This window comes from Aythya ferina (genome assembly GCF_964211825.1).
Source record: "Aythya ferina genome assembly, contig: HAP1_SCAFFOLD_289, whole genome shotgun sequence".
Taxonomy (NCBI): Eukaryota; Metazoa; Chordata; class Aves; order Anseriformes; family Anatidae; genus Aythya; species Aythya ferina.
This window is the reverse complement of record NW_028181260.1, coordinates 31,760-40,000: the sequence shown is the minus strand read 5'-3', so window position 1 is coordinate 40,000 and position 8,241 is coordinate 31,760.

The window sequence follows — 8,241 nt, the reverse complement described above, 5'->3', positions numbered from 1 at the left end:
AATGCTGTGGTAGATACCAGTAATCACTTTAATGTTTGTGTTTGCAATTTTATCAAAATCTCAACCATATCACACTATCAGGTAGACCTGCGCAACAGGTATAAGGCCCTGGAGGCCGAAAGGCAATCGATGGATGGAAAAGGCTATAATCCCTCTCCACCAGAGATATTGGCAGGGTTGGAAAAGCCAACCCCCCCGTATAGTGACCACAGGCAGCAGGAAGAAAAGGTGAGTTTTAGTTGTGGGTGATTTATCAATCAGCGGAACAGAGGGTCCAATATGTAGAAGGGACCCTCCTCTAAGGGAAATCTGCTGCCTTCCTAGGGCCTGGGTTAGGACATCACAAGGAGGCTTCCCAGCTTGATTCAACCGTCAGACTATTACCGATTGCTCGTCCTATATCTGGGAGGAGAAGGAGTGGCAACGCATAGCCTGTGAGCAATCAAAAGGGACTTCAAGGATTTGTCAATTTGTCAAAACTCAACAAAACGCAACGGAAACCACAAAACACGTCAAAAACACCCCAAAAGCGAACCGAATCAGAAGAAAAAATGTGATCTAACAACACAAAAAACCCTTAAACCTACCTGATGTTCTCCTAAACGTACAATCCACTCCCAACCACCAGAAAACCCAATGGAAACCCAAAAAAAAAACAAACGGAGACCTCAAAACACGTCAAAAACACCCCAAAAAAGAATGGGATAACCCCCCAAAACGAAAGAAAACCCCAAAAAAATAGATCCACCCCAAAACGACACTAAACCTACCTGATGTTCTCCAAAACACGCAAGTTAAACTTTTCCAACATGATGAAAAACAACAACCCAACAAAACCCAACAGAGACCCCAAAACATGTCAAAAACACCCCAAAAAAGAACGGGATCACCCCCAAAACTGGAAGAAAATTCCCCCCCCCAAAAATTTACAATTTTCACCATGATGACCAACATGAACCAAACGAAAACCCAAAAGGAGACACCAAAACACGTCAAAAACACCCCAAAAAAGAAAGGGATCACCCATGAACTGGAAGAAAATCCCCAAAAAGCACAGATCCAATCCCAAAACCAGCCTAAACCTACCTGATGTTCTCCAAAACCCACAAATTTACCCTTTTCCACCATGATGACCATGGAAAACCCAACGAAACCCAATGGAGACAAAAAACATGTCAAAAAAAAAAAAAAAAAAGAAACAAAAAAGAACAGGATCTCCCCAAAAAAACAGAAGAAAAACCCAAATGCCATAGATCCACCCCAAAAGTCCCCCTAAGCCTACCTGATGTTCTCCAAAACCCACAATTTACCCTTTTTCACAATGATGACCAACGAGAACCCAACAAAACCCAACGGACAACCCCAAAACACGTCAAAAACACCCCAAAAAAGAACAGGATCACCCCAAAAAAAACAGAAGAAAACCCCAAATACCATGAATCCACCCCAAAAGTCCCCCTAAACCTACCTGAAGTTCTCCAAAACCCACAATTTACCCTTTTCCACCAAGATGCCAACAGAAAACCCAACAAAACCCAACAGAGACATCAAAACATGTCAAAAACACCCCAAAAAAGAACGGGATAACCCCCAAAACTGGAAGAAAATCCCCAAAAAGCATGGATCCAATCCCAAAACCACCCTAAACCTACCTGATCTTCTCCAAATCCCAAAGTCCACTCCCAACCACCATAAAACCCATTAGGAACTCAACAAAACGCAACAGAAACCCCAAAACACCTCAAAAACACCCCAAAAGCAAACCGGATCAGAAGAAAATACGTGATTTAACCCCAAGAAAACCCTTAAACCTACCTGATCTTCTCCAAATCCCAAAATCCACTCCCACCCACCATAAAACCCATTAGGAACTCAACAAAACGCAACGGAAACCCCAAAACACGTCAAAAACACCCCAAAAAAGAACTGGATCAGAAGAAAAAAAAAACAAAACTATGCATTTCCCTCCCAAATCACCCTAAACTCACCTGATCTTCTTCAAAACCCACAATCCACTCCCATTTAGCTTAACGACCAACGAGAACCCAACAAAACCCAACGGAGACCCCAAAAACGTCAAAAACACCCCAAAAAAGAACTGGTTCAACCCCAACAACGAAAGAAAACCCCAAAAGCCATAGATCCACACCAAAAATCCCCCTAAACCAACCTGAAGTTCTCCAAAACCCACAATTTACACTTTTCCACATTGATGACCATGGAAAACCCAGCGAAACCCAACGGAGACCACAAAACACGTCAAAAAAAAAAAAAAAAAAAAAAAAGAAAGGGATCACCCCCAAAATTGGAAGAAAATCCCCCAAAACCATAGATCCACCCCAAAAACACCCTAAACCTACCTGATGATCTCCAAAACCCACAATTTACAATTTTCCAACATGATGACCATGGAAAACCCAACGAAACCCAACGGAGACCCCAAAAGAAGTCAAAAACACCCAAAACAAGAACGGGATAAACCCTAAAAACGAAAGAAAACCCCAAAAGCCATAGATCCACACCAAAAGCCCCCTAAACCTACCTGATGTTCTCCAAAACCCACAATTTACACTTTTCCACCATGATGACAACGGAAAACCCAACAAAACCCAACGAAGAACCCAAAACACGTCAGAAACACCCCAAAAATGAATTCGATCACCCCAAAACTGGAACAAAATCCCCCAAAACCATAGATCCACCCCCAAAACACCCTAAATCTACCTGATGTTCTCCAAAACCCACAATTTACACTTTTCCGCCATGATGACAACGGAAAACCCAACGAAACCCAACGGAGACCCCAAAACACGTCAAAAACACCCCAAACAAGAACAGGATAACCCCTAAAAAAGAAAGAAAACCCCAAAAAAACATAGATCCACCCCAAAACCACACTAAACCTACCTGATGTTCTCCAAATCCCAAAGTCCACTCCCAACAAACTTAAAACACATTAGGAAATCAACAAAACGCAACGGAAACCCCAAAACACGTCAAAAACACCACAAAAAAAAAAAGCGGGATCACCCCCAAAACCGAAAGAAAACCCTAAAAGCCGTTGATCCACCCCAAAAGTCCCCCTAAACCTACCTGATGTTCTCTAATACCCACAATTTACCCGTTTTCACCATGATGAACAACAAGAACCCAACAAAAACCAACGGAGACCCCAAAACACGTCAAAAACACCCCAAAAAAGAACTGAATCAGAAGAAAAAACACCAAAAACTATGAATTTCCCCGCAAAACCACCCTAAACTCACCTGATCTTCTTCAAAACCCACAATCCACTCCCATTTCCCTTAAGGACCAACGAGAATCCAACTAAAACCCAACGGAGACCCCAAAACAAGTCAAAAACACCCCAAACAAGAACGGAATCACCCCCAAAACTGGAAGAAAATCCCCAAAAAACATAGATCCACCCCAAAACGACACTAAACCTACCTGATGTTCTCCAAAACACGCAAGTTAAACTTTTCCAACATGATGAAAAACAAGAACCCAACAAAACCCAAAAGGAGACACCAAAACACGTCAAAAACACCCCAAAAAAGAACGGGATCACCCATAAACTGGAAGAAAATCCCCAAAAAGCACAGATCCAATCCCAAAACCAGCCTAAACCTACCTGATGTTCTCCAAAACCCACAAATTTACCCTTTTCCACCATGATGACCATGGAAAACCCAACGAAACCCAATGGAGACAAAAAACGTGTCAAAAAAAAAAAAAAAAAAAAAACAAAAAAAAAAACAACAAAAAAGAACAGGATCTCCCCCAAAAACAGAAGAGAAACCCAAATGCCATAGATCCACCCCAAAAGTCCCCCTAAGCCTACCTGATGTTCTCCAAAACTCACAATTTACCCTTTTTCACAATGATGACCAACGAGAACCCAACAAAACCCAACGGACAACCCCAAAACACGTCAAAAACACCCCAAAAAAGAACAGGATCACCCCAAAAAACAGAAGAAAACCCCAAATACCATGAATCCACCCCAAAAGTCCCCCTAAACCTACCTGAAGTTCTCCAAAACCCACAATTTACCCTTTTCCACCAAGATGCCAACAGAAAACCCAACAAAACCCAACAGAGACATCAAAACATGTCAAAAACACCCCAAAAAAGAACGGGATAACCCCCAAAACTGGAAGAAAATCCCCAAAAAGCATGGATCCAATCCCAAAACCACCCTAAACCTACCTGATCTTCTCCAAATCCCAAAGTCCACTCCCAACCACCATAAAACCCATTAGGAACTCAACAAAACGCAACAGAAACCCCAAAACACCTCAAAAACACCCCAAAAGCAAACCGGATCAGAAGAAAATACGTGATTTAACCCCAAGAAAACCCTTAAACCTACCTGATCTTCTCCAAATCCCAAAATCCACTCCCACCCACCATAAAACCCATTAGGAACTCAACAAAACGCAACGGAAACCACAAAACACGTCAAAAACACCCCAAAAAAGAACTGGATCAGAAGAAAAAAAAAACAAAACTATGCATTTCCCTCCCAAATCACCCTAAACTCACCTGATCTTCTTCAAAACCCACAATCCACTCCCATTTAGCTTAACGACCAACGAGAACCCAACAAAACCCAACGGAGACCCCAAAAACGTCAAAAACACCCCAAAAAAGAACTGGTTCAACCCCAACAACGAAAGAAAACCCCAAAAGCCATAGATCCACACCAAAAATCCCCCTAAACCAACCTGAAGTTCTCCAAAACCCACAATTTACACTTTTCCACATTGATGACCATGGAAAACCCAACAAAACCCAACGGAGACCACAAAACACGTCAAAAAAAAAAAAAAAAAAAAAAAGAAAGGGATCACCCCCAAAATTGGAAGAAAATCCCCCAAAACCATAGATCCACCCCAAAAACACCCTAAACCTACCTGATGATCTCCAAAACCCACAATTTACAATTTTCCAACATGATGACCATGGAAAACCCAACGAAACCCAACGGAGACCCCAAAAGAAGTCAAAAACACCCAAAACAAGAACGGGATAAACCCTAAAAACGAAAGAAAACCCCAAAAGCCATAGATCCACACCAAAAGCCCCCTAAACCTACCTGATGTTCTCCAAAACCCACAATTTACACTTTTCCACCATGATGACAACGGAAAACCCAACAAAACCCAACGAAGAACCCAAAACACGTCAGAAACACCCCAAAAATGAATTCGATCACCCCAAAACTGGAACAAAATCCCCCAAAACCATAGATCCACCCCCAAAACACCCTAAATCTACCTGATGTTCTCCAAAACCCACAATTTACACTTTTCCGCCATGATGACAACGGAAAACCCAACGAAACCCAACGGAGACCCCAAAACACGTCAAAAACACCCCAAACAAGAACAGGATAACCCCTAAAAAAGAAAGAAAACCCCAAAAAAACATAGATCCACCCCAAAACCACACTAAACCTACCTGATGTTCTCCAAATCCCAAAGTCCACTCCCAACAAACTTAAAACACATTAGGAAATCAACAAAACGCAACGGAAACCCCAAAACACGTCAAAAACACCACAAAAAAAAAAAGCGGGATCACCCCCAAAACCGAAAGAAAACCCTAAAAGCCGTTGATCCACCCCAAAAGTCCCCCTAAACCTACCTGATGTTCTCTAATACCCACAATTTACCCGTTTTCACCATGATGAACAACAAGAACCCAACAAAAACCAACGGAGACCCCAAAACACGTCAAAAACACCCCAAAAAAGAACTGAATCAGAAGAAAAAACACCAAAAACTATGAATTTCCCCGCAAAACCACCCTAAACTCACCTGATCTTCTTCAAAACCCACAATCCACTCCCATTTCCCTTAAGGACCAACGAGAATCCAACTAAAACCCAACGGAGACCCCAAAACAAGTCAAAAACACCCCAAACAAGAACGGAATCACCCCCAAAACTGGAAGAAAATCCCCAAAAAACATAGATCCACCCCAAAACGACACTAAACCTACCTGATGTTCTCCAAAACACGCAAGTTAAACTTTTCCAACATGATGAAAAACAAGAACCCAACAAAACCCAAAAGGAGACACCAAAACACGTCAAAAACACCCCAAAAAAGAACGGGATCACCCATAAACTGGAAGAAAATCCCCAAAAAGCACAGATCCAATCCCAAAACCAGCCTAAACCTACCTGATGTTCTCCAAAACCCACAAATTTACCCTTTTCCACCATGATGACCATGGAAAACCCAACGAAACCCAATGGAGACAAAAAACGTGTCAAAAAAAAAAAAAAAAAAAAACAACAACAAAAAAAACAACAAAAAAGAACAGGATCTCCCCCAAAAACAGAAGAGAAACCCAAATGCCATAGATCCACCCCAAAAGTCCCCCTAAGCCTACCTGATGTTCTCCAAAACTCACAATTTACCCTTTTTCACAATGATGACCAACGAGAACCCAACAAAACCCAACGGACAACCCCAAAACACGTCAAAAACACCCCAAAAAAGAACAGGATCACCCCAAAAAACAGAAGAAAACCCCAAATACCATGAATCCACCCCAAAAGTCCCCCTAAACCTACCTGAAGTTCTCCAAAACCCACAATTTACCCTTTTCCACCAAGATGCCAACAGAAAACCCAACAAAACCCAACAGAGACATCAAAACATGTCAAAAACACCCCAAAAAAGAACGGGATAACCCCCAAAACTGGAAGAAAATCCCCAAAAAGCATGGATCCAATCCCAAAACCACCCTAAACCTACCTGATCTTCTCCAAATCCCAAAGTCCACTCCCAACCACCATAAAACCCATTAGGAACTCAACAAAACGCAACAGAAACCCCAAAACACCTCAAAAACACCCCAAAAGCAAACCGGATCAGAAGAAAATACGTGATTTAACCCCAAGAAAACCCTTAAACCTACCTGATCTTCTCCAAATCCCAAAATCCACTCCCACCCACCATAAAACCCATTAGGAACTCAACAAAACGCAACGGAAACCCCAAAACACGTCAAAAACACCCCAAAAAAGAACTGGATCAGAAGAAAAAAAAAACAAAACTATGCATTTCCCTCCCAAATCACCCTAAACTCACCTGATCTTCTTCAAAACCCACAATCCACTCCCATTTAGCTTAACGACCAACGAGAACCCAACAAAACCCAACGGAGACCCCAAAAACGTCAAAAACACCCCAAAAAAGAACTGGTTCAACCCCAACAACGAAAGAAAACCCCAAAAGCCATAGATCCACACCAAAAATCCCCCTAAACCAACCTGAAGTTCTCCAAAACCCACAATTTACACTTTTCCACATTGATGACCATGGAAAACCCAACAAAACCCAACGGAGACCACAAAACACGTCAAAAAAAAAAAAAGAAAGGGATCACCCCCAAAATTGGAAGGAAGAAAATCCTTCAAAATCATAGATCCACCCCAAAACCACCCTAAACCTACCTGATGATCTCCAAAACCCACAATTTACAATTTTCCAACATGATGACCATGGAAAACCCAACGAAACCCAACGGAGACCCCAAAAGAAGTCAAAAACACCCAAAACAAGAACGGGATAAACCCTAAAAACGAAAGAAAACCCCAAAAGCCATAGATCCACACCAAAAGTCCCCCTAAACCTACCTGATGTTCTCCAAAACCCACAATTTACACTTTTTCACCAGGATGACCAACATGAACCAAACGAAAACCCAAAACGAGACACCAAAACACGTCAAGAACACCCCAAAAATAAAGGGATCACCCATAAACTGGAAGAAAATCCCCAAAAAGCACGGATCCAATCCCAAAACCACCCTAAACCTACCTGATGTTCTCCAAAACCCACAATTTACCATTTTCCACCACGATGACAAACGAGTACACAACAAAACCCAACGGAGACCCCCAAACACCTCAAAAATTTCCCAGAAAAGAACGGGATCACCCCCAAAAACAAAACAAAATCCCACAAAACCATAGATCCAATCCCAAAACCAACCTAAACCTACCTGATGTTCTCCAAAACCAACAATTTACCCTTTTCCACCATGATGACCACGGAAAACGCAATGAAACCCAATGGAGACCCCAAAACACGTCAAAAACACCCCCAAAATGAATTGGATCACCCCCCCCCAAAAAAAAAAAAAAAAAAAAAAAACAGAAGAAAACCCCATATATCATGAATCCACCCCAAAAGTCCCCCTAAACCTACCTGATTTTCT